Below are 24,551 nucleotides of genomic sequence, written 5' to 3'. Positions count from 1 at the left end.
GTCCCCCCCAAAAAAAAACCCCCCACCTAATTAAGGTGTTGGACCAAATTTTTGGCAGCACAGTCACAGCATATGGGGAGGGCAGTGCTGACCCTCCCTCCCTCTGCCATGTAGCTTTCCTTTCTTCCCACCAAGTTTCCATATGGCAAATAGGCTTTCCAAGTGTCTTACTGGGTGCAATCTGAGGTGGTTCCTTGCTGCGGTGCTGCAGGGAGGAGTGGTGAGAGAGGACGATGCAGACCAGATGAGGAGGCCTCTCAGTCCACATCCAGCCCACAGGTTGGCAGTTCTCCACCCCTGGCTGTCCCTCTGCTATTTCATGCAGGCCACTGGTTTGATAGCATTACATGCCGTCTCTGAAGACTGCAACCCCACTTCGGCATCATGGCTAGCATAATAATAATAATAATAATAATAATAATAATAATAATAATAAATTTTATTTACACCCCGCCCTCCCCAGCCAAGACTGGGCTCAGGGCGGCTAACAACCAATAATAAAAACAAGTTGATTGAAATACAACTTAAAAAACAAGATTAAAACACAACATTAAAATATTAAAATACAGCCTCATCACAGGAGGAGAAAGGAAAGAAGAAAGAGGAGGAGTGAATCAAATTGATTCCAAGCCAAAGGCCAGGCGGAACAACTCTGTCTTACTGGTCTGCGGAAAGAAATCAGATCCTGAAGGGCCCTGGTCTCATGAGACAGAGCGTTCCACCAGGCCGGAGCCAGTGTTGAAAAGCCCTGGCTCTGGTTGTGGCTAATCTGACTTCCTTAGGGCCCGGGAACACTAGGGTGTTGCTATTTATGGACCTTGAGGCTCTCCGTGGGGCATACCGGGAGAGGCAGTCCCGTAGGTACGAGGGCCCTAGGCTGTGAAGGGCTTTAAAGGTCAAAATCAGCACCTTAAATCTGACCCTGTACTTCACCGGAAGCCAGTGCAGCTGGAAAAGCACTGGGTGAATATGCTCCCATGGCAGAGACCCCGTGAGGAGCCTCGCTGCAGCATTCTGCACCCGCTGGAGTTTCTGGGACAGCTTCAAGGGCAGCCCCACGTAGAGCGAATTACAGTAGTCAAACCTGGAGGTGACCGTTGCATGGATCACTGTGGCCAGGTCGGGGCGGGAAAGGTAAGGGACCAACTGGTAAGACCATCGGAGATGTAAAATACACAAAGCATGCTGGTCCACAACTTCTTGTTTCTGTGATACAGAAACTCTGAAAGAAAAGTTGGTTTCCATTGGAAAGCAGGAAAAGTCCATTGCAGCTTCATTTCCCGCTTATTATTGGATGCTGATGGCACATCCAAATCTGGGATGAACCATCTAATTTCCAGCGATACGAAGAAGCACCATTGCCAAGCTCATTTAATCTTTAGAAAAAGCAGGGTTTTATCAGCTTCACTAACAACTTCTTTTTTGGGGCACAATATACTCACGTGGCTCGATTGTGCCAAACACCCGTCTCCTCTAGTTATGTACTAGACATCGCTTAACGGGAACAGCCAGCATCCAGCAGTGATGTTGGATAATCAATCGTGTCTTCAAGGATAAAAATAAGCCGGACCAAATCTATGGTTTCTTCTTGCTTCCAGCGTGTTTGGGAAACACTGTTAATGAAAAATGAGGCGGGTGTCTCCATTGCACATTTTTGGATTACTGTTTGGTGCCATCAATCTGAAGCCTAATGAAACAAAGACCACCTACAGGGGAAGGATATTGTGTCCATCTGACAAACAGCATCCGACTCACTAGCTGGTTGCAAAGACGCAAGCTGGCATCGGCTGAGAAATTTCCTGCTTCTGATCAGGCGTAGCAAGCAAAGTCCCCAACTTTCCCCCATCTCCTTCCTGTGGGGAATCCAAAAGGGAAACTCACTGTTAGCACAAGAGTGGGAAACCTATGGCCTCCCACATGTCGTTGGACTCCAACTCCCATAAGCCCCAACCAGCTTGTCCGGTAGTCAGTGAAGATGGGAGATGTAATCTAGAAACATTGGGAGGGCCACAGATTCCCCATCTCTCTGCTCTACAGTCTCTGTGTGAAATAAGACCCAGAGAATGGGGCAGCTCTTTCTATGCTTGAGTAATGCTCAGTGTGGAAGATCAAGCAGTACTGGGACTGTCTCCTCTTTGAAACCCTGGAGAACCACTGCCAGTGTAGAAAAAATAATCTGAAGCAATTATTATTATTATTATTATTATTATTATTAATACCTCACCCTTCTGGCTGGGTTTTCCCAGCCACTCTGAGAGACTCCCAACAGAATATTAAACAGAATAAAACATCAAACCTTAATAATAATAATAATAATAATAATAATAATAATAATAATAATAATTATTTATATCCCGCCCATCTGGCTGGGTTTCCCCAGCCACTCTGGGCGGCTTCCAACAATACACTAAAATACAATAACCTATTAAACATTAAAAGCTTCCCTAAACAGGGCTGCCTTCAGATGTCTTCTAAAAGTTTGGTAGTTATTTTTCTCTTTGACATCTAGTGGAAGGGAGTTCCACAGGGCGGGTGCCACTACCGAGAAGGCCCTCTGCCTGGTTCCCTGTAACTTGGCTTCTCGCAGCGAGGGAACTGCCAGAAGGCCCTCAGCACTGGACCTCAGTGTCTGGGCAGAATGATGGAGGTGGAGGCGCTCCTTCAGATATGCTGGACCAAGGCCATTTAGGGCTTTAAAGGTCAGCACCAACACTTTGAATTGTGCTCGGAAACGTACTGGGAGCCAGTGTAGGTCTTTCAAGACCGGTGTTATATGGTCTCGGTGGCCACTCCCAGTCACCAGTCTAGTTGTCGCATTCTGGATTAGTTGTAGTTTCCGGGTCACCTTTAAAAGTAGCCCCACATAGAGCGCATTGCAGTAGTCCAAGCAGGAGATAACCAGAGCATGCACCACTCTGGTGAGACAGTCTGAGGACAGATAGGGTCTCAGCCTGCGTACCAGATAGAGCTGGTAAACAGCTGCCCTGGACACAGAATTGACCTGTGCCTCCATGGACAGCTATGAGTGCAGAATGACTCCCAGGGTGCGCTCCTGGTCCTTCAAGGGCCTTAAAAACTTCCCTAAACAGGGCTGCCTTCAGATGTCTTCTAAAAGTCAGATAGTTGTTTATTTCCTTGACGTCTGATGGGAGGGCAACTTCCTATGTTCCTATATATGTTTTCATTGCCAGGTTAAGTTCTGAAGACCTCAGTACCTTCTCAGTAGTGGCTCTGTCCCTATGTTCCTCTTTTGGTTTGTTACTATCGTTCCTGCTGGACTCAATGGGCCCTTAATGTGATTGAGCAGGGCTTTTCTTAAAACGATTGCTTAAGAAACAGGTTGTTGTTGCTGTTTTTAAAATAAAGGTATGGATATTTCACAATGAAAGCTTCAGAAAGAGGTGGAAATGAGCCACAGTTGGCTTATCATCAAATCAGTTATTGCGTATGTTACTACTGTGGAAATTCTAATTTTGGTGTTTTACAGAAATTTTACAGCATTGTATTTTGGAAACACAATGCTTGTTGTTATTGTTAAAATTGTAATAATTTTTTTTTTTTTAAAAAAAAGAATCATAGCAAAAAATAAAAATCCTAAAATACAGAACAGATGTCCAATACTGCATCAAATTAGTATTCTAAGAAAGCTCAGTGAAACAGAAATGTTTTCAGCGGTGATAACTGCAATATTGCTGGTGCACCAGGGACAAGTCAAGACACTTGCCATTTTCAGCAGGGAGTTCATTTGCTTCTGTACCTTAGTAGCACTGCTAGAATTTCCAGAATATTACTGCTTGTCAGGGTACTTCCAGGTTACCTGTTTATTGAGCATTAACCCTGATATATTTTTCGGGGAGATTTAATGAGCATTTGGTCTAATCTGCAGAGACGTCAGACGGAATTGCAGGAAAGCAAGTATTATTTTCGCAGTGCCTTTTCCCATCCCTCTCCATATCACAAAAACTCTGATCTTTGGGACATGACTGCATCCCATCCGAAAACAGTCTGGTTGTGTTTAGAATAGATTTGTGAAAGATTTAGAAAACTTAGCGATTAGAATATTTGTGTGAGAATGTATGGGAAAAATACGGAATAACAGATACAATCTTGCTTAAAATGTATATAGGAAGTGCAGTGTAAGCGATGGAAGTCAATCAATGAAATTTTATTATTGAGATATTTGTAGAATAAATTTGGAAGAAATTCTTCCAACTTTTCTTCTCCTTCTCCTTCTTTTCTTCTTTTCTTCCTTTTTTCTCTTTTGTTCTTTATATATATGTGTGTGTGTGCTTATCTGAAATATGTATTTATGTATGTATCTATGTATGTATGCATTTGCAATATTTTGCTTATATTTTGTAATAATTATGTTAAATAAATTAAGAAACAAACAAACAAAAAACAGTCTGGAAGCGCCTTGATTTAACAGGGAGAAGAAGACAATGCGAAATTACAGTTCGTATTATTTGGGTCTCTTGCCATCGCTAGACACGATGGCAAACTCTTTCTGCTAGCGCTGTGAAAACGACCACTGCTAATTTTTTGCCTGACACACCATGTAATAGATGTTTAGAAATCTGCTCCTCATCCACACATTACTAGGTTGTGCATCACCATTATGGTTTTCATAATCAGTTTTTTTTAAGGTTCCTGACAGCCTCATCCCCAGCACATCCTACTGAATTGGTCCACCTGTATGAACAATACTTAGGATTTATGCTTAGCAGGTACAGAATTGTTTTGGGCTTTCTCGGTGTTGATGCCTGCTGCAGAGGGGACGCTGGGGTTGCTACTGCTTATTGTAAACCCTGTATCATTCGCCAATACACAAGAAACTTTCCGGCTGACTTTGACTGCCATACTGTTTTTTGTTTTTGTTTTTTAAAATGTAATTAAATTTTTAAAGTGAGATCTTTATGGTGTGGCTCTCCACAACAGAACTGGCACATCTCCATGTGCATAGACACACTCCCACCAAAGTGCCAATTCCATCTATGAGAAGCGCATGGTTGGTAAATGAAACATGCTTTAGATTTGTAATTGTACATAAAATGAAAGGGTTTAAGGTCAGTGAGGAGAAGGAGAAGGATTGGTTTGAGAAAATATTGAATTATTTGGGCAGCCTTCAATTTGAATTAGCCTGATCCTCTATTCCCTTTTCCCTTTCCTCTTCTATGAAGAAACCCTTTCTGGGACCCCTGGTCTTCCCTGGTCTCCTTGCTGGCCCTAGTAGGACCAACTTGGCCAGTTAGCCCTGGTGATCATTCGATGTCTACTGACTTGGTGTTGTTGTTTTTTTCCCTTTCCAAAAATGACCCCTGAATTTTTGAATTTTATTGATATTGATGCTGCATTTTATGTTGTATTCTATGCTGTTTGAAAGTCACATTTCAATCAATGTTTTATATTTCCTGTTAGGTGCCCTGAGCTTGATTTTTAAACAGGGAAGGGTGGGGTATAAGTAAAATAAAAATAAAAATATTTATTTATTTATTTATTTACACTCCTGTTTCTGTTGGAATCCTCCAACATCCTCAGCTATTCCTTTAAGATGATGCTTTTTTCTTTTCTTTTCTTTTCTTTTTGGTAGTACTATGTTTATTGAATATTGCCTTTTGTTGGTCACCTTGAATGCTTGTTCAAGCGGACAGGGCATAAATAACTGGAAGCGGGCATTATTAAAGCAGGAATAGGAAACAAGCATCTTTGAGCATTTGATTTCAGCTCCCCAGAACTTAGTAACTAAGTCCATCAACCTTTTGCATCAACTCTATCAACTCTATCCCCATGGCATACAAAGTATGCAGGAACTTGACGGTTTCTGAGTGAAACTTTGAATGAGGAGCCTTGTTCATTATGACAGACTTTTGTAAATCAATGGGAAAAAAAGTTTGCTGGATTCTTGTTAATGTTCTATTGTCCTTTTTCGGATAACTCTTGCGCCAGAAAAAAATGCCTCTGCTGCTTACATCGTGCACGATCTATATGACTCCTCAGCAATGTTACTAATCACTTTATGCATATTTATGGGTGGGGTGCAATTTGTATATGTGTGTGTGCCTGTAGTTTTACTGCCTTACAATATAGGAGCACTTATCTAACCCCCCAGATGCTTATGTTGATTATGCTTAGAAAACGAGGGATAAATAAGGAGGTAGAGTTGCCAATTACTGCAAGATGAAATCTATTATCGCTGTAACAACATCCCCACTTTCCACAATCATACCTTTATATTTTACCCATCTCTCATTTCCTTGTGGGGAAACTAAAGAAGCTCAGCATATGTGTACTGAAAAGCTAATGTCAATAGACCATTTAGAGCATGGTGTTGCCAAGCATGTAGGATGAGTTAGGGAGAGGTACCAGAGGAAGCAGGTATTAGGTGGAGAAATGTCCCAGCAAACCAGCCCCTACAATGAGAGCAAAGAAAGAAAATGATACCCGTTCCCATTTATCAGAACTATCTTCCGTTTTAGATGCCGTGCTCCCTGGGAAATGAGTGTTGTCCTTCCAAGTACATGAGATTAATTGGCAGTAATTGAACACAGTTTGGAGGCTAATTATGTAAAAATTGATATTAAAGAATACTACCAAATTGATGGAGTTTAGCAGTTCATATTTAGTTTTACAAATTACATGAGTTGAGAGGCAGCAGTAAGAAACAATAAAAATCCACTGAGAGCTGCTAAAGCAAATTAAGGTTTACTAGTCCTTTGAAAGACAAATGATCCAAGCGCTTGTAATGTAGGGAGGGCAGTAAAAATTGTTCCTGACATTTACTATAGATTTAAAATATCAAATGGTCGCAGATGCCATATGTTGAACACATTTCATTTTTTTTCCCTCCCCTTTGAGGGTAAATGCTGCTTTATTCCAAAGGACAGCAAGGAAGGAAGAAATCTGAGACAAGAACTTCTGGATCCAGGTTTCTGGTGCTGCGGCAGAAATATCTTAAGATCAATGGTTTTCAAAACATGCGTTAAGGAAAGCTGGGGTTCCTCCAAAATTCATCAGGGGTTCTCCAAGAAGAAAGTCAATAAGAATAGAGTAGCATCTCTGAGGGAGGGACCTTGGCTCAATGGCAGAACAGAAGCTGTCGATTTAGCTCTCCCAGCTTCAATCTCCAACATCTCCCACTTTTAAGAATGGGAGGTGACAAGAAAGAACACCAGATAAACACAGGCAGAGTCATTGTTAGCTGGCATAGATATTAAGTTCTGTCCATTTGACTTTTTTAAAAAAATTGCTCCTTGCTTGGTTTTTAAAAAATAATAATAATTGTTGGCCTGTTTTAGTGTGCTGTATGTTAAATTTGTGCTTCTTTTTCTACACACTTGCAAACCACCTGGGAATCAACGTTGATAGAGTGGAACATAATTACTGGCAGGTGCTCTCCCAGGTCCCAAGTGCCAGCATTTCCCACAATTCCCCTATTTCCTTGAAAAAGACCAACTCCAACTCTCATCAGCCCTGGCCAGCATAAACTAGAGAGCCATAAGTTTCCCATCCATTAATTAAACTAAGGTATCATGCTAATATCTACCATATAGGAGAGAAAAAATTGAGAGAGGTGCTATCACCTGCCATATGGAAAATGGCTATTACTTATTTTTATAATAGCCTGACTCAGTGGCTAAAGAATAGAAGTTGTCAGCTGGGCTCACTCAATGCATTCTATGCACCTATGCTCAGGCAATTATATCTCTCCTACCTGTCCACATGTAAGGAATTGCGAGCTGCGGGAAGGTATGACATGGGTACAGCACAGCCACAGACTGAGATGAAGATTAAACCCATGAGCACAGCTCACATTGACCCCAAGGGCCATACTTAACAGAAACTCAATGGGGAAGTGGTTGTCCCATTACAGGTCGGTTGAGCACATAAGGAGAGCTGGGTGGAAATAGCTTCTGGAAGAGATCTCAAGTTACTGGTCAGTGCAGTTATTATGCAGGCAGAGGCATCAGTCAGTCCTGGGTCAGGAACCAAGTGGGAAACACTGGTGGACAGAGACAGGCACTTCAGCACCCTGGACAGAGACAGGGAGTAGGTTACTTGTTCATAAGAATGTAAGAAGACTACTCTTGTGCTTGACTCCTACTTGCATGCTTTCCCCAGGCATCCAGTTGGTCACTATGAGAACAGGGTGCTGGACTAGATGGGCCATTGGCCTGATCCAGCAGGCTTTTTCTATTTTTATAAACATGTATCACAATACTCCAGCACTTCAGCGCAGGACATTGGGCATAACATTATGTTTGAGGATTGGGAAAGGTTGTGGACCACTGGGCTGAACTTCACCGCATGTAATGCTCTGAAGGAAAATGTAATGAAAATGATATATAGATGGTACATGACCCCAGTTAAACTTGCCAAAATATACCATTCGTCTGATAATAAATGTTGGAAATGTAAAGAGAATGAAGGAACATTCTTTCACCTCTGGTGGACATGCCCTAAGGTGAAGGCCTTCTGGGAAATGATATATAATGAGCTGAAAAAGGTATTTAAGTATACCTTCACTAAGAAACCAGAGGCCTTCCTTCTGGGTATTGTCGGCCAGAAGGTGCTAAAGAAGGACTGAACATTCTTTATGTATGCAACAACGGCAGCAAGGATACTCATCGCAAAAAACTGGAAAACTCAAGATCTACCCACACTGGAAGAGTGGCAGATGCAGCTGATGGACTATATGCAACTGGCCGAGATGACTGGCAGAATCCGAGACCTGGGAGAAGAGAAGAGTGAGGAAGACTGGAAGAAATTTAAGATGTATCTACAAAAACATTGTAATTTGGTTGAATGTTAAGAAGGATGCTAGATTATAAAAAATTGGCCACCACTAAATTAGATTTAAATTTGATGATAAGTGAGACTAAAGAAAATATAAAATTTTTTGGAAGAATTGCTAGATTATATTTGAATGAGTGGACACGAGATTGTAAACAAGTTGATAATTTGTTTGGAAAAATCTTTTAACGATGTAAATGGGAGCGGGAGATGCGAGGGAGTCCAAAGAAGTGATGAAACTATGTTTGTGACAGAAGTAAGATTGTTTATTATTTGTGCATTCATATTCAAAAACTTTAATAAATATTTATTTAAAAAAAAAAAAATACTCCAGCACTTCAGGAGGACAGACTCGATAATCCAACTCTACAATTCTAAGTCCCTAATCAAAATGCAACACTGTTCCATTACATCAAAGCATTTCACTGTGTGACAAAAACACATAATACAGCCATTAAAATAATTCATCTACATGTACACTACATAATACTGTACATTCGTGCTACACAAAATTAATTTAGTTCAGTTGGTAGAACATGAGATTCTTATGGGTCATGGGTTTGAGCCCCACATTGGTCAAAATATTCCTGCATTGTATGGGGTTGGGCTTGATGACCACCGTGGTCCACTCCAACTCTACAAATTCTATGATTCCATGATACACAACCTCCATATACACCTCCCAAAACAATCTGCTTGCACCCACCACATCACTCCATTCACTCAATTCTTGCTTCAGTTAAACACTCCAATAATGAATAACAATAACAAGGATCCCAAAAGAAAAGATAGACAAGGACTGGAAGGTGTTTAAAGGATATTTGCAAAATCATATTGAAAAATCAGAACTCCTATTAGAATAAATAAGTCCCGTTATTTAGTATTTCAGTATTTATAACGGGACTTATTGGATGGATAACAATGTGTAACAGAAAAAGAAGCAGAAAGTTGGTTTAAAAGTGTGTGAAAGAAAGTAATAGAAGTGGAAAGAAATTGGACTTCCGGGTTGACGCGATCGGTCTAATGGCGGATTCCCTCCGAGCTCCGGAGGGAATCGGCTCCGCTGAAGACGGGTCTTGCCGCGCCGGCGACGCGGGGACCCTTAGAAACCACAGGTGCTGATACCTGTGGACTTGGTGACTCAGTGGGCACCTTAAGCGCCCTCCTCGACAATCGAAGAGCCTTTTTAAAGGCTGTGGAGAGGGTACGAGGAATGGCGTGGTGCTGGGAGTAGACCGCTACTTCAGTGGAGTGAAGCCGCAAGCCATTACCGGAGAGCGTCAACTTTCTTCCCGACATTTGGACTGGAAATAAATACCCCGTGAGTAGAAGGAAATTTGGACTTTAAAAGAAATTTATACCTTTAATTTGGAACGAACGGGGGGATGTGCTAAAGGGAAGTCCGCACCCCCCTACATACAGACAATTTAAAGCAAGGAGCGAAAACCTAAGATCGGAATAAAAAATTTCGTGTCTTTTGGGACTGATAAGAGATTCCATTAATTTGTGAGAACAAGCTTTTATTTATTTTTAAGTTGCGCTGGAGGGAAGAGGTGAACTTTGAAAACTTTTGTGTACCCCCCCCCCGGACCTGGGAGCGTCCTGCATCAACCTAGCGTGAAAGAACAGGAGTTTGACAGCTGTTAATTGAGCTGTCAAACGGCTGGATCAAGATAAGAACTGCATTACTTTATATCTCTCTGATTTAAAGGTGTTACATTTAACTAGAAGTGGTTGGAAACAAAGTAAATAACAAGGTATAAGACTGTTGGCAAAGAACTCTAACAATGGCAATCCCCCTAGGGGGAACCAGTGACACTACAATGGCTGCAGAAGGAAAATTACTAGCACAAATAGAAAGAGCCTTTTTTCTCGTGGGAACTTTACAAGAGCAAGCTATGGCTATGGACAAACAACTCACGACCTTGATTGCTAAAACAAGCAACCTTGCTGATGGAACTAAGGATCTGACTCTGAAAGATTCTGCAGCCGAAACAGAAAAGATATCTTTGGAGCTGGTGGAAAAGGAGGCTGGAGGGGAAAAAGTACAGATAAAAAATTTCGAACAGGACCTTTTGCAGTCAGGGAACAGAGAAGTTTTTTGGATTACAAATCATGAGAAGAGAAAAGCAAAGGAGGAAGCCATTGGACACTATGGAACATGGGAAGTTAAAAGAGTAAAGAAACACAACTGGGACTTCCTCCTCTTTTCTGGCTTGGATGACTTTGAAATTCGGGGACCCCTGGCAGAACCCTGGCAGCAAGCTTTTCCAATTAGGTTTGATTCGAGAAAAGATGAAGTGACTGTGACAGACATCCCTCGAGATCTGAAGACCAACAAAAAAGACTATCAACAGAACAGACAGAGAGAGACTGAAAGAGACTTAAAGGCCTCTGATGTGAGGAATCCGGGCTAGGAGTTTCATGGGAGGACAGTTATTTGGGAAGGGACAGATACCTGGGCAGGGAGGAAGGGGGAAAAACAGAATTCAAAAATTTTATGATTTTGGGGTTTTATAATTTTGATTTATATTTCAATATAAAAAAGGGAAATTTATGGTATAAGAACCTTGATCGATCTTAGATAAAGGATCTAATGTATATAAGTGAATGGGACAATAAATTGGGCCTAACAGAAAGAATTAAGTCTAAACATAATAAGAATAGGGTTAAGGAGAGAAACAAGAACTTGCTGAATTAAATATGGAAATTGGGATGTATGGGGGGGTGGGGGGAAGTCAGGGAAAGAGGGTTATGAAAGTAAGGATATGAAAATATTCATGTGTGTGTTTTTTTTTTCTTTTTGTATGTGTTGTTATAAAATGTGAAAATCCAATAAAATTTTTTTTAAAAAAAAGAAGTGGAAAGAAATTGCAGTTGAGTAGATTGGAAGTCTAACACAAGGATGGGGTGAGGGGTGAAAGATGGTGGTGGGAAAAGGAAATATGTGTGGGATTGAGGGTGGGTATGTATGAATATTTTTAAGGACTGTATGAAATGTATGTTTGTATATTCGCAATATGTCTGTATTAATGTTGAATTATTTTAATAAATTAAAATTTATTTAAAAAACAAAAACTAACCAATAATTTGGTGCAGTAAACTTGTGCCACTGGCCTTCCCAATTTGCTTGGCCCCTTTTCTGATCTATCAGAGTCATGACTGAGGTAGGCAGCACAACAGAATTGTGTTATGAGGGTTTTTTTGTACTTTTATTGATTTGTCTTCTGTGGATCCCCTGTAACTTAAGAGAATATTCTGGGCCCATTATTTACTGGGTGAAATGAGGGCTATTGAGTCTAACCAGCACACCATACAAACTGTTTGTATATGTCTCTACAGGGGAAGATCAGTGACAGCAGACAAGCAAATCTGGAAGAAATGATCCCGGTTAAACAGTATGCGGGCAAAGGAGATGTCACTGAAGGCAAGTTGCATTCCTTCCTTGCCGTAGGTCTAGGAGTGCTTCCTACATCCAACACTGTCCTCATATGGTGAGATTCCCTACCCACACCACCACCAGAAGCCAATGACATGTAAGGTGGGCACTGAAACTCACCATCTCACAGAGGGTGGTAGCCAAATAAATTAATTGCACCAGCAGAATAACTTCGCCTTTGAAAACGGAAGTTTCCCTCCTCTCCTCCTCCTGGGCAAATCCGCCACAGGTGGTTGTGAGAACACCCGAAACAAATGTAGGGAGTGTGGATGGGAAGATGGAGGCAGAAAGTCCCATTGCATAAGCAGAAGTTGTTCCGCTCTTCAAGGAGTTACTTAGTGATACTTTGGATGCAATACAATGTTTTGTCATGTTTTAAGTGCTCCTAGGGGGAAGGAGTTGGGACGCGGGTGGCGCTGTGGGTTAAACCACAGAGCCTAGAAGTTGCTGATCAGAAGGTCGGCGGTTCGAATCCCTGTGATGGGGTGAGCTCCCGTTGCTCGGTCCCTGCTCCTGCCAACCTAGCCGTTCGAAAGCATATCAAAGTGCAAGTAGATAAATAGGTACCGCTCCGGCGGGAAGGTAAACGGCATTTCCGTGTGCTGCTCTGGTTCGCCAGAAGCGGCTTAGTCATGCTGGCCACATGACCCGGAAGCTGTACGCCGGCTCCCTTGGCCAATAAAGCGAGATGAGCGATGCAACCCCAGAGTCGGCCACGACTGGACCTAATGGTCAGGGGTCCCTTTACCTTTACCTAGGGGTAAGGAGAGGAACAATATTTCTATAGTTCAATAAAGGTCTGTATAGCTGAGTGGCTAAGCAAATGTCATACCTACACAAGACTGCAGAATCAGGCCATTGCAAACTCCAGCTCATGCAAAACTTGTCTGAAACTGTGGCAAGCTGCTGCCAGTCAGTGTGGACAACATGGAGCTGGATAGACAAATGGTGTGACTTTGTATAAGGCAGCTTCTCATGTTCCTTTCAGGGAGTATATTCACTATTACAGCCATGCCCAGCTTTGGTACGAGTGAAAGAATCAAGTCTGAACAACGAATGGTATAGAAGAAATATAATTATTTAATAAAAGCCTCAGCGACATGCTTTTTAAATTAAAAAAGAAACAAATATTAGAAGTTTTAATAAAAGAATACAATGCACGGTTGAATAAAAGATCTGTTACGGGTAGACAATTTTTGCCTACTAAAGTAGCTGGAAATTTTACTGCTAGCAAAAACTGGATGATGGCTTTTATTGGCATGAGATGTAGGACAAAGAAAAACTCACGAAGTTATAGGTCCCAGCACTCTAGGAAAAGTACATGTGCCATGTAAAAACTCCATGGAAGCCGAGAGAGAAAGCAAAAGCCAAGTCTGACCAGATGGTAAAATTGGATGTTACTGAATGACGTCATAGAACAGACTGATCTGTATAATGAAACCAAGCAAGCCAGAAGTTTTTTTTAGAGTCCAGGAAGACATGAATGGAAGTGGTGCATGAAAGAAAAGCACTCTCCTTTGAGAATGCTTTTGAGGACATCATGTCTAGACTCCAAATGTTAAGAGGCTTTTCCATTTTGAATTCAGACCGAAGACTATAGCAAGCCAAGCTCTGGGGTAAATATGCTGAATTCTGTGCTTCCTTCCAACTTTCGTGAGGCAATTTAGGAGTGTATCTGAAAGGGGCACCTGGAAACTGTCGGTTGAGTCTATCGGTGTCTACCCATGCAAGGAGTCCAGCCCAACAGGGATGTATCCCTGAAGAACCTATAATGCCTGAGAGAGATGTTCTCTAGCCGGAAAGGCAGGCAACATACAATTTGGCTTTTAGAAGACATCTGAAGGCAGCCCTGTTTAGGGAAGCTTTTAATGTTTGATGTATTTTAATATTCTTTTGGAAGCCGCCCAAAGTGGCTGGGGAAGCCCAGCCAGATGGGCGGGGTATAAATAATAAATTATTATTATTGTTATTGTTATTGTTATTATTATTATTATTATTATTATTATTCTAGGGCTTGAACGTAGAACCTCGTGGCTGAAAGTCAGGCTTTGACTTGGACTATGTGTGCCCAGACTCCTCTTCACAGAAGGGGATACAGGTGAGGCATGCAAAACTACGCCTTGTGATTGGTAGGCTGTTTGAAGCATCAGAAATGGCTGAATGGCTAGGCCAGGCATGTCCAACTGGTCGATTGCGATGGTAGATCACTGCCTTTTTTTTGTACTGGGTGTTGATCGCAGTTGCTTGGAAGTTGGACATGTCTGGGCTAGGCCATAAGTTCTTGCCTGGTGGAGAGAAGTGTCTTAGTCCTGGCACCAGATATCACAGTCCTTTGGTCTGAAGGACTCAGTCTAGCTGACCAAGGCCTTTGTCTGCTCCTGACAGGTAAATCTCACTAGTCCAAAGCACATAGCCAAAGAAAAAGCAGTAGAAAGTCAGGCAAGAGTTTGATACCAAGGACAACAAAGCAGGCCCTTACAGAAGAGCAACAGCTACTGCTGCCTAGCCTGCCATTAGCCTTTTCCTGCTTCTTTAAACAGGACTGCTGGGAGTTCACTGGAACCAAACCTGGTACTTCGCAGTTGTCAAGACAATACGTGCCAAAGTGCAAGGCAGGGGGTGAATCTCGATGGCCACAGGAGATGTCAACCAAGTTGCACGACTGTGGGCTAAGACTTTTGTATGCTTTTAGCTTGTGATGAACTCTGCTCAAACCACATTCCCAGTTTGTTCCACTTTGGCTGTGTGAATGGATCAGCTTGCAAGACAGCAATATATCTAATAACAATAGGCTTATAGTGCAATAGCAATGGTGCTTTTGTCTAATCAGGAATCTAGCCCTTTCCATCCCAAGGTTCTTTCTATCAGCTTGCCCTTCTCAAAACATACCATCAGTATTTTCTTCTTCTTTTTAATATTGTGGTTTAGTTAGAAGCCTCTTTATTTTTTAAGACTTATTTTACTGTAGCATTATCACAGCTTAATTTTCATGCAGTTTAATCACATTGGGTTATAAACTAAAATCTCTCGGTACTTATGGTAGCATCTAGTGGAACCTACCCATTTGCTCCTTTTAGTACCCCTGACTCATCATCTTACTCTATATTCATTCATCAGTGTTTTAACAACCGTTCTAAAAAATGTGATGTGATAGATAATTTGTCTAAACATGCTTGGCTTTATTCTCTCTCTCTCTCTCTCTCTCTCTCTCTCTCTCTCTCTGTGTGTGTGTGTGTGTGTATGCACAAAGCCATTGGGGCAGCATGCTTACTAGGAAGTAAATCCCACTAAACTCAGTGGGGACCTACTTCAGAGTAGGAATCAACTGCAATTCTTTTCATTCTGTAGCAGTTTCCAGCTTTGTAGTTCTTCCATTTATCCTGAAAACAACCCTAGGAGGTCGATTGTGCTTAGAGCCTGAGCTGTCCAAGACCACCCCCAGCTGAGAAGGGCTTTCTGGCTGAGCGAGGCCTGGAAAAAGAAAAACTCCTACATCTAAAAAAGTGAACACACAATCCACCACACCGCAGGGTCATGGACTTCATCACACAATCCATTTTTTCCCTAAATAGATCTTCAGAGAGAGAGAAAATGCATTCAAAACACCATCATTTGAAATGCTGCCACAGTCTCACCTCCTTCCATCAGACAAAGGGGAAAGGGATCGTTTCTTCCAGTCCCCCCCTCCACTTGCAGGCTGAGCACAGGGAACAGCTCAAATCTAGGAGTTCCTTCACTGCCTTCGCTCCCTACTGATTCCCAGAAATTTTCTTCCTCTCTTTCTAGAGAAGGGGAATAGCTCAATAGCACAGCATGAGCTTTGCATGCAGAAGGTCCTAGGTTCAATATCCAGCATCTCCAGATAGCTTTCCAGGTCTGAAATCCTAGAGAGTCACTGTTGTTGTTTAGTCGTGTCCAACTCTTCGTGACCCCATGGACCAGAGCACGCCAGGCACTCCTGTCTTCCACTGCCTCCCGCAGTTTGGTCAAACTCATGCTGGTAGCTTCAAGAACACTGTCCAACCATCTCGTCCTCTGTCGTCCTCTTCTCCTTGTGCCCTCCATCTTTCCCAACATCAGGGTCTTTTCCAGGGAGTCTTCTCTTCTCATGAGGTGGCCAAAGTACTGGAGCCTCAGCTTCGCGATCTGTCCTTCCAGTGAGCACTCAGGGCTGATTTCCTTAAGAATGGATCGGTTTGATCTTCTTGCAGTCCATGGGACTCTCAAGAGTCTCCTCCAGCACCATAATTCAAAAGCATCAATTCTTTGGCGATCAGCCTTCTTTATGATCCAGCTCTCACTTCCATACATCACTACTGGGAAAACCATAGCTTTAACTATACGGACCTTTGTTGGCAAGGTGAGTCACTAGAGGTGTGGAAACTTTGGCCCTCCAGTTGTTGAGGGCCTACAGCTCCCACCACCCCTTGACCACTGGGGATCTCCCCTGAACCATTTGAAGCTAGATCCCTAGATTATGATATTGGTTACACCTTGCTCAAACAGTTACCTGGGATGCACATGTCATAGGGAGAACTGGGGGAAGAACTAAACAAAACATTTGCAAGTGGATTCTATTTCTGCATTGATGATTCTTTGAAAAGCCTATGTAAGTATACAGACAAAGGAATTCAAAAGCTACCTGGAGAGTTCTGGCAAATGAAAGAATAAAACTTGAAGATTGGAATGCTGAATTTTAAACCTGGATGAGAGAAAATCACTTTAGTCTGATAACCGGATTACGTAGAACAAAAAAAGGAGAGAAAATTAGGAACTGAAGAGCATAAAATTAAGGTGGAATGCAATTTGAACAGTAAGTAAATGATGCAGGCTTTTATATTCATCTCCCCCTCCCAGTGTCCAACTAATTAAAATTACAGTCAAAATGAAAGAGACCAAACTTGTAAATATCTTTTTGCTAATGATGTTGTCTTTTTAATCATCTTCGCATTCAAAGACTTTTCTTTATTCATTTAGAGCTTTACAAATCAAAAATTGTTTTGCTCCATTTCTTAAAATGTTTTCTCTTAAGCTATGAATTTGGAATTTTTCATTTGATTTTCTGGGTTTTTACAACTACCCTTGTGAAATCATGTATTGTATCAATTCACGGGATCTTATTTTTGCTGCAGAATATATTTTGTACATGATAATGGGATTTAATTCAAGCAACCTTATTCATTTAGGAAGGTCAATCCATCTGCTCATATTATTCATATTTAAGATGCACTTTACATAAAAATACAACAATCACAACCCAATATTTTATCTGAACTACATTTATCATACATATACACAGAATATACAAAATAAACAATGATTACGTAATGGAAATGTGTTGAAAAAACAATGCTGATATGCTACTGGAATACTGTAACATTATTAAGAATTATATCACACAAGTGAAGTAATGAATGGACAGAAACTCATTTAACTTACAATGCGCCTTGTCCAGCGTCTTCTCTAGGTATAGATTGGAGTGGGGAGACCTTCTTTTAGTTCAAGAGTCCTATCCCTGGGCTTCTACTGAAGAAAGGGTGGGACAAAAGTGCAATAAATAAAATTATTTTTGTCACCCACACATTCCAGTTTATGGTTTCTTAAACTGCAGTGCCCTGAACTGGACACTATGTAAGAATGAGGTCTGACCAAAGCGGAATAGAGTGTTACTTTTACTTTTCATGATCTGGACGCTAAACAGTGGTACCTTGGGTACCAGGGAAAAGAGTCGGTGGAAGAAGACTGGAAAAAGTTTAAAGATTATTTACAGAAATATTGTAAAATTAATGAATGTTAGAAAAACAATGGAATGAAGTTATATGGTGTGATGGGATTATGAGCTACTTGTGCGTAAAAGTTCAGTCCCTCAGATCTTGGGCATGTTTCTCAAGACTCTGTGTACAGCGGAGCCCCTTAAGCATGACTCCCTTAATCGCTGGCAGAATCCAACAGTGGGCATTTACGGAAACGACTCCAGCATAGAAACTCCTTAACGGAAACGCGTCGTCTGGATTCTCGGCACGACAGTTTCCGGCGAGGAGTGGGTGTACCTATAGGAGGTCCTGCGACTTCTCCACTGTTTTCGCTGGAAGATTCCCTGAGCAATTCCTGCGCCTCACTCTCTCTCTGATCTCCCGCACTCCCCCTGCTGGTACCTTCCCCCGCTGCTAATTCTCTCCTAGCTTCTGAGAGCCCCTCCACCACCTGCCTTTCCGATGGCAGTTCGCTGACATCCACCTCCCCCCCCAGGGCCCCCTTCACCCCCTCCCGCCCCCTCCTTTACTGGCGGTGAGGATGGAAAACCCCGGAAGGAACTTCCCTCGTCGTCAGAGGACTCGAACACCTTTCCCCATTGACTCCTGTCTCTTCTTCCCGAGTCCCCTTCCTCGTCGGAGTCTATTCCCTCCTCCAGCCCTGATTCTGGGAACCCTTCGAACTCTTCTTCTTCATCGGTTGTGCTGAAGTGTTCCCTCCCGAACCGTGCTACGGGCTGAGGTTTCCTTGGGAACCGTTGATGAAACACTTCTATTAAAACCTTGTCATTGACCTCCTCTGCCGGTACCCATGTGTTTTCCGATTCCGGTTCCCCTTCCCATACAACCAAATACTCCACCTGATTCCCTTTCTACCTGGAATCAATGATTTCTGCCACCTGCATGTTGCGTTCCCTTTCTTCTATGACTGGTGTTTGAATGACCTCCCTCTCACGTTTCCCCCACTCCCGCCCTTCTCGGTACGGCGACAGTAAGGACCTATGAAATACTGGGTGCAGTTTCATGTGGTTGGGCAACCTGAGTTTGAATGCTACTGGGTTGACCTGTTGTATGACCTCAAAGGGTCCTAGCCGTTTGGGTCTCAATTTCTTACACCCTCCCTTGAACGGCAGTCCTTGGGTGGACAGCCACACCCAGTCCCCCACCCTTATGGTTTCACCTTCCCTTCTGCTTCTGTCTGCTTGCTTCTTGTATTCTTCCTTGGCCCTCTCTAAGTTGAGTTGGAGTTGCCTGTGGATAGCTTCCATCTCTTCCACAAAGTGTTCCGCTGCTGGGACACTCCATCTTTCCCCTCGTTCTCCTGGGAATGCCCTGGGATGACACCCATAATTAGCCAGGAAGGGACTCATCCCTGTGGACACATTCTCCGCGTTGTTGTAGGCAAATTCTGCCAGGGCCAACTTATCTACCCAATCATTTTTTCTGTCATTTACATAACACCTCAGGTATTGTTGTAAAATACCGTTTGCCCTTTCCGCCTGCCCATTTGTTTCTGGGTGTTGGGCAGTCGAAAAATTGACTTCTACGTGCAGTAAGCTCATGAGCTTCCTCCAGAACCTGGAAGTAAATTGTTTCCCGCGGTCTGAGACCACCCTCAAGGGGGCGCCATGCAACCTAAAAATATGCTTTACAAACAACTTGGCGGTTTCTTCCGCTGTGACCGCGTGTGAACAGGCTATAAAATGGCACATCTTAGTTAACAGGTCTACCACCACCATGACCGCTGTCTTCCCTTTGGATTTTGGCAGATCCGTCATAAAATCTATGGATACTGCCTCCCATGGCCTTTCTGGTGTGGGTAAGGGTTCCAATAACCCCGCTGGTGCCAGCCTCTCTCCTTTTGCTCGTTGGCATCGGTCGCACCCCCTTACATATTCCCGTACATCTTCCCTCGCCTTGGGCCACCAAAACTCCCTGGTAACCAACCACATGGTTTTGTGTTGCCCGAAGTGCTCCGCTGTGGGGCTGTCGTGCAATTGTTTGAGTACCCTGCCCCTCAATTCCCCTTCCGGTATGTACAGTGCCCCCTTGTAATACAACGTTCAGTTCCTTTCCTCAAAACCCCCTGTGTTCTCTCCACCTCCCCGGAGTCCTCTGAGTTTATCTTGGGCATAATCATCGTTCTCGGTTCTCTCTACCAGTTCTCTTTGCCCCACCAATGCCGCCCCACACACCCAGTGGTCCTCGGGAATGATATGTCTCTCCTCTGGCGCTCCCTCTCCCTCCAAATACTCTGGTTTTCGAGAGAGAGCGTCCGCTCTGACATTCTCCTTCCCCGGCACGTAGCAAATTTCAAAATGGAATTTGGAAAACTCCTGGGCCCATCTCACTTGTCTCTGGTTCAGTACTCGGGCAGTTCTCCAGTATTCTAGATTTTTGTGGTCGGTGCGCACTTGGACCTTGTGCTGCGCTCCGATCAGCAAATGTCGCCATCTCCGGAACGCTTCATGAATGGCGAGTAGTTCTCGGTCGTACACGGTGTAGTTTCTCTCGGATTTGTTCAGCTTCCGCGAGAAGAAGGCACACGGTCTCCATTCCGACGTATCTTTTCCTGGCTGTAGAAGCACCGCCCCCACCGCTCTGTCTGATGCGTCAGTCTCCACTCTCATTGGTTGCCGTAGATCCACGTGCAAAAGTTGTTCTTCCGACGCAAACGCCTTCTTTAAACTTTCGAACGCTCACTGCGCCTCTTCCGTCCAGACAAATTTCTTCTTGCTGCTGAGGCAATCAGTGATGGGAGCCGTTAAGTGGGCAAAGTTCTTGATGAACTTCCGATAGAAGTTTCCGAAGCCCAGGAACCTTTGCACGTCCTTCTTAGTTTTCGGTGTCTTCCATTCCAGTACCGCTTGAACCTTGCTGGGATCCATGGCCAATCCCTTGTCTGACAACCGGTACCCCAGGAATTCCACCTCTCTGGTATGAAACTGACACTTCTCCAGTTTCACCCACAGCTGGTTTGCTTGCAGCCTGCTCAGTACCTCTCTTACGTCCCGCACATGCTGCTCCACATTCTCTGAGTACACCAAGACGTCATCTAAGAACGCTACACAGTTCTTGTAAAGCAAGGGTCCCAGGATGTGATTCATGAATGATTGAAAACAGGCTGAGCCCGCCTGTAGACCGAAGGGCATAACGAGGTACTCAAAAGCCCCCAAGGGGGTGAACATGGTGGTTTTCCACTCGTCTCCCTTTCTCATAGGTATCAGGTTATACGCCCCCCTTACGTCCAGCTTGGTAAAAAATTTCCCTTTCCTCACCCGGGTCAAAATGTCATCGATTCTGGGCATGGGGAAAGTCACGGGTTCTGACACTGCATTTAGGGCCCGGAAGTCCACGACCAATCTGGGTTTATCCGTGTTTTTTTTGTCCACAAAGAACACTGGGCTGCCCCCCACCTCTCTGATGAAACCTCGCTTGAGGTTTTTGTCAATGAACTCCCTTAACTCCTGCATCTCCCTGTCTGACATAGCATACAGCTTGCCCACTGGCAGTTGTGCTCCTGGGAGTAAGTTAATTTGACAGTCAAAGGGTCTGTGCGGGGGCAGTTTGTCTGCTTCTCTTTCGCTTAAGACATTAACCAAGTCGGCATATTGTCGTGGTACCTCCCCTTTATCTGTTACTTCCATCCCTGCTAGCGTGGCCTGGGCTTCTGCCTGTGCTTCCCCTCCCTTGCAGTGCGCCAGGCAATACGCTGACCCAAATGAGACTACTCTCTGGTGCCATCCCACTAGCGGGTCATGCAGCGCTAGCCAGCTCATTCCCAATATGATGGGCACTCCTCCCAGGGTAGCCACATTAAACGCTATGACCTCCGTGTGTCTTGCCACCCTCATTATCATGGGAACAGTCTGGAGGTTAACTTCTCCCCCCAACAGCTCCCTCCCATCAATCGTTGTCACCTGCAGAGGGTTACTTAAAGGAACAGTCTGTATCTGGTGTTCCGCTGCAAACTCCTTACTCATAAAATTGCAGGAGCTGCCTGAGTCCAATAGCGCCCTTATCTTTAGCGGATGTCCGTTTGGTAGCTCTAGCACCACCTCCACGACAAGCGCTGGTCTTGGGGGTTCAGGCTTGGGCACATTCACTGCTCTTTGGCCTGGCTGCTGTGCCCCGATGCTGGCAACCAGGCGTTGGCTTTTACCTGCTCCTTAACCCCCTCCTCCTCCCCCCCAACAGCTCCCGCCATTCCTTGCCATCCCTTCCTCTGAGGGCAGACTGGCAAAGTGACCTGGCTGTTGGCAGAGGAAACACTTCTTGACGCTCTTTCCCTCTTTCTTCCGCCCTTCGTTGGCGTTTGAAACTCCGCGCGCACGCGCTGTTCCAATCTCCATCGGTTCTACTGGCGGTCACTGCTGCCCTGGTATCTCTGGAATACGGAACTCACTCCAACGTTCCCCTTTCCCTTCCCGCTTTTCCAAGGCTCTTGCCTCTTGGCGCGCTCCGACAGCAAGCACTGATTTAGTCAATTGGTCCATAGACTCCGCCCTGGGCGCGCGGGAAAGTTCATCCTTCACCGCCGAGGATAACCCTTCTTCGAAAAGCATTTGAATTGGGTCTGCAGACAGGTCCCACCCCAGTTTATGGATCAACATGGTAAACTCAGTCCAGTACTCTCAGACGGAGCGGTTCCCCTGTTTACACGCCATCAATTGTCTGCGCACCACCCCCTGCTCAATCTCACTGGAAAACATCAGGTCCATGGCGCGAAAAAATTTCCTTGTGTCCTTTAGAGTGTCACTGTTCCCTGCCATCAGGGGCCTCACCCAGTCTTTCGCCCCACCTTCGAGATGCCCAATGACATACGCCACTCTCGATTCCTCATCTGGGAAGTCATCAAACTGCAGATTGAGGGCGTATTGCATCTCAGTCCTAAAGGCTTGATAATTTCTGGGATCACCCCCAAACTTTTGCACCAACCCTGGCACCTTCCTGGCAAGTGGGGTGGTTTTGCCCTTGTCTGCATCCTGAGCCCGCCTCTCTTCGAGCCTCGCTGTTTGCAGCGCTAGCTGGAGTTCCAACACCCTGCACCTTTCTTCCAGGCTTGGACCCGCTCCAGCTCCTCCTGCGTCTCCAGCTCCGGTTGGGTTGCTCATGATGCCTTTTGCACAAGCGCTTACAGAGACTGTCGGATTGCTGTGATGGGATTATGAGCTACTTGTGCGTAAAAGTTCAGTCCCTCAGATCTTGGGCATGTTTCTCAAGACTCTGTGTACAGCGGAGCCCCTTAAGCATGACTCCCTTAATCGCTGGCAGAATCCGACAGTGGGCGTTTACGGAAACGACTCCAGCATAGAAGCTCCTTAACGGAAACGCGTCGTCTGGATTCTCGGCGCGACAGTTTCCGGCGAGGAGTGGGTGTACCTATAGGAGGTCCTGCGACTTCTCCACTGTTTTCGCTGGAAGATTCCCTGAGCAATTCCTGCGCCTCACTCTCTCTCTGATCTCCCGCACTCCCCCTGCTGGTACCTTCCCCCGCTGCTAATTCTCTCCTAGCTTCTGAGAGCCCCTCCACCACCTGCCTTTCCGATGGCAGTTCCCTGACATATGGCTTTAGCAGAAATGTTATAAGGAATTAGGTACAGACAGATTGTAAATGTATTAAAGGGAAAAAACAAGGTTAGAATATGTTAAGATAAATTACAGGACAGGAAACAGAGGAAGATGGAAAGGAATTGCTGAAACAGTTAATTGAAGTGGAATACAAAAAGGGAGGTGTGAGGAGGTCGCTGAAACAAGTGAACGAAAGTTATGATATTGAAATTATTGGATGTGTTTTTAATTGTTTTTGTTTGGTTTGGTTGATTCAATGTTTTAGGGTTTGGGTTGTGTGGTGTTTTTGTTTTTGTATTGTATTGTATTGTCTTGTTTAATTCTTTTTCTTTGCTTTTGTAATCTTTAAACTGCTAATAAATATTATTTAAAAAATAAAAAATAAACAGTGGTACCTTGGTTGTCGAACTTATTCTGTTCTGGGAGTCCATTCAAATCTCGGAACAGTTCGCCCCGAGGTGGTTATCACCAGCGGAGGCCAAGGCCAGAAAAAGACTCAATATGGAGGTCGGATGGCCAAAATATTGGGAAATAATAGAAAAAACTGGAGCTAATTGGAGGCTGCAGAGCTTTGAAAAATTAAAGAATAGGGTGCAAGACTGGCTTCATTATGCTCAAATTCAAGAGGTTTTTAAGCTGGACAAAAAAATAGGATTCCAGGTGGAAAAATCGAAATTAGAGACAGAATTGTTAGAACCTAAGACCAAGGTACTTTCGAGGATGTATAATTTGCTGCTTAAATGGAATACCCAGGATGAGATAGTTAAATCAGCCATGATAAAATGGGCTCAGGATATTGGGTACAACATTATGTTCAAAGACTGGGAAAGGTTATGGACCACCGGAATGAAATTTACGGCATGTAATGCCCTGAAAGAGAATATTATGAAAATGATATATAGGTGGTACATGACCCCAGTCAAACTTGCAAAAATTTACCATCGGTCTGATAATAAATGTTGGAAATGTAAGGAGGCTGAAGGGACATTCTTTCACCT

At 43.8% G+C, this 24,551-nt stretch overlaps 1 long non-coding RNA gene across 1 annotated transcript; it reads right to left on the bottom strand.

Annotated features, from left to right (window-relative positions):
• Positions 1 to 722: 722 nt before the first annotated feature.
• On the bottom strand, positions 723 to 24,003 carry LOC309338123. Its single transcript, XR_014154734.1, has 4 exons — positions 23,949 to 24,003; positions 17,669 to 17,936; positions 16,872 to 16,931; positions 723 to 1,853 (listed from the first exon to the last, which is right to left on the bottom strand). It is a non-coding gene; the product is annotated as an uncharacterized lncRNA (long non-coding RNA).
• Between the last annotated feature and the right edge of the window lie 548 nt (positions 24,004 to 24,551).

This window comes from Podarcis erhardii (assembly GCF_964252035.2).
Source record: "Podarcis erhardii genome assembly, chromosome: 3".
NCBI lineage: Eukaryota > Metazoa > Chordata > Lepidosauria > Squamata > Lacertidae > Podarcis > Podarcis erhardii.
Note: the sequence above shows the minus strand (reverse complement) of the source record. Positions and strands in the feature narration are given on the sequence as shown.